Source organism: Lactuca saligna, chromosome 1 (genome assembly GCF_052625555.1).
Source record: "Lactuca saligna cultivar CGN05327 chromosome 1, ASM5262555v1, whole genome shotgun sequence".
NCBI classification, from domain to species: domain Eukaryota; kingdom Viridiplantae; phylum Streptophyta; class Magnoliopsida; order Asterales; family Asteraceae; genus Lactuca; species Lactuca saligna.
In genome coordinates this window covers 158923017-158926423 of record NC_136417.1, presented here as the reverse complement: position 1 = coordinate 158926423, position 3407 = coordinate 158923017, and positions in this window count along the sequence as shown.

The following is a 3407-nucleotide window of genomic DNA, read 5'->3' as shown; positions in this document are numbered from 1 at the left end:
TATTTAACTGCCACAATATTTCAAGCCTCATATGAGCTGCGAATACCAAGAAATGAAAGGATGTTGAAAGAAACCTCACTTTAAAACCAAATAATAAATAAATGGAATGTCCTTTGTTTATATATAATTTGCTATTTATATTGAATTGATATAGATATCAATTTTTATTTTTTATTTTTTATTTTTTTATTTTCAACCATAGGAATTTAAAATATCTTCAAACTCAAAATTTTATTATGATTTAGTAGAAATTTATATAAGTTAATACTATTACTTTTTATGTCATAACATGTTTGAATTTATTAAACTCATTTACAAACTTTTTTCAAATTTTAATATAAAGAAAGCTATAATATTTTATTTTCTAATAACTAATAATTAACTTCTAAAAAAAATTATTTACACCCGTCGTTTGACGCGGATAAACGGCTAGTTTATATATATATATATATATATATATATATATATATATATATATATATATATATATATATATATATATATATATATATTGTAAAAACATATTAGTTGTATCTTAAATTTAAGAGATATAAGTTACAAAATTTTTTGTACAAATCAAATATACACAAATAATTCATTAATAGTTGTCAAAATTTTGAAAACTTGTATTAAAAGAAAGTAATTAAAAAAATTGAATTAGAGTAAATGAAAATTTTAAAATATTAAATTCATATATATATATATATATATATATATATATATATATATATATATATATATATATATATAGATTTATTTACATTTATTAAACTAGACACCAATACTAATTAATTTACATCAATAATATAAACTGACAATATAAATATAAGGTATAAAAATAAATATTTTATTTAAAAGTTGTAGTTTCTTATTACATAAGAACTAATAATAAAATCTAATCATTATTTTTCTCTAAGAAACTATTCTCCAAAAAAGCTATTTATCATCGCTGTTTTGTACGGGCAAACATCTAATATATATATATATATATATATATATATATATATATATATATATATATATATATATATATATATATATATATATATATATATATATATATATATATATAGACACACACACATACATATGTCATGAATTTAAGTATAAAAAAGATATATAAAATTAAAATTGCAGAAAAAAAAACTGAACTTTAATGAGGATGGTGAATCCAAAATCAAAAACCTAAAAATTCTAGGGTTACCTTCAAATTGGAAACAAGAAAACAATGAGAATTAATCTAGCTATCCAACCGGATTACGAACACCATTTGATGTTGCCGACACATTAGATTGCGTCGTCGACAATTCGATTGTTTCCGTCGCTTTTTATGTCGCAATCGGTCTCTGTATCTGTCTCTCTGTCACATGGTTTCTACTCATCGGTAGTTTCTCTCTCATTATTATTTTACCGATTGATCAATACGCACTCGAAAAAAAAAGAACAAGAGTGAGGAGGCTCGATAGTGTCTGCGACATGAGATGATCTTGATGAATAGATGGTGCTTTGTTGGTGTGTAGATGATGAAGGCGTGCCCTAGGTATAAAGAGAGATCGAGGAAGAGAGAGAGAGACAGGAAATTGGAAGGAGAGAGAGAGAGTAAAGTATATGAGAGGTTATAGGATTAAATAATTATTTAATTACTATTATACCATTTTGACAATTTCAAAGTTACATTTTCATATCAATAATTTAAGAATGTACATAAATGGTCAGATGAATAATAGACTTAGATTTGGATATTTAGATGGTTCAGATGTATTTATGCGTTTTCAACATTTTAGGTGTTGTTATTTAATTTGATCGTACTGATATATATATATATATATATATATATATATATATATATATATATATATATATATATATATATATATATATATATATATATGTGTGTGTGTGTTCTCACGAGGCTAAGGAATAGTAAAGTTTACTTTCTTTGGGTTTTTGCCACACAAGTTTGTAAATCTTATACTTTTGGTCCTATAAGTTTGTAAATCCTACATTTTTGGTCCCTTATCACCCATATCTTCTTTTCTGGCTAAACTTTTTCCTTTTGTCTATTTGACCCATTAAAAAATAAAACATAACCCAATATCGGTCCATTTATATAAGTGAGGGGTTGATTTTTTTTGTAACTAATTAAAACATCATATAATTACAAATAGTATCATCATAATCATCTAACTTTATAAGCGGTATCATTATGGTGTATAGAACTTCTATTCAATTATGTTTGAATTCAAATTATTGCTTTTTATTTTAAGTATTAGTATTTTAACTTGCATAATTTCTCAATATTTTCAGGTTACCAAATGCTCCTGATATGAAAATCTATTCACTTTATGGAGTCGGAGTCCCAACCGAAAGAACATTTGCACTTTGTTGTATTATAATGACTTTGTTAAACATTGAATATTGGCGTGAAAATGTAAAAATATAATCTAAGTTTGTAATATTTAAACGATTCTTCCAATTGGTTTAAACAGTACTGTAATTTCTAGGCATTTCATCAAAAATATATGTACTTCCATTTATACTTAAAAATGTCCATATTTTAGCATGGAAGTTGTTGCATTATTATCGACATTTATAAATTTCAATAAATTCTACAGATTTCACTAAAATACTAGTTGCTATAAAAGAATATAATGTTAAAAAAGACTCTAAGTTATATTTGTAGGCACAAATTACTTTTAAACTTAAATTGGGGCATTTTCTTAAGATGTTATCTCTACATCACTATCTTTTCTTGGTGAGATATTGGTTTTTTTTTTTTTTTTTTTTTTTTTTTTTTTTTTTGTTTTTTTTTTGTTTTTTTGTTTTTTTGTTTTTTTTTGTTTTTTTGTTTTTTTTTGTTTTTTTTGTTTTTTTGTTTTTTTTTTTACATATGATGTAATAGTTTTAGTAGATATCTGTTTTTTTAAATTTTATTTTACATATGATGTAATTAAAATTCCATTTATTGTAAAAGATAGATGCATATCTTTGCTTCCTAATCAAACTAGGAACCGATGTACATGTATTTATTTAAAGTATGCAAACATAATATTTAATACATTATTTATTTATTTTCTAAAAATCGACATTTATAAAAAAAATTGAAAGGTAAGCAAGCAATTGCACAAACCTTGAACTAGATCCGTCTATGTTTATAAATACAAAAAATATGATTTTTTTAATGTTTACTTATAAGGTTAACGGGTTAAGGTTATCCATTTGTCAACCACACGGAATGATAAAAATACATGATACGATTTGAAATTGAGACGAAATGATAGAATTCTTGTCCTTTTTGTGTTTGTGACATGTGTAAAATATACGATGTGTGTCAAACAAAAATGCAACACGATTGTCCGACAATCCTACAATTAATTAACACAAATTAGCAGCCTTGATCTTTGAAA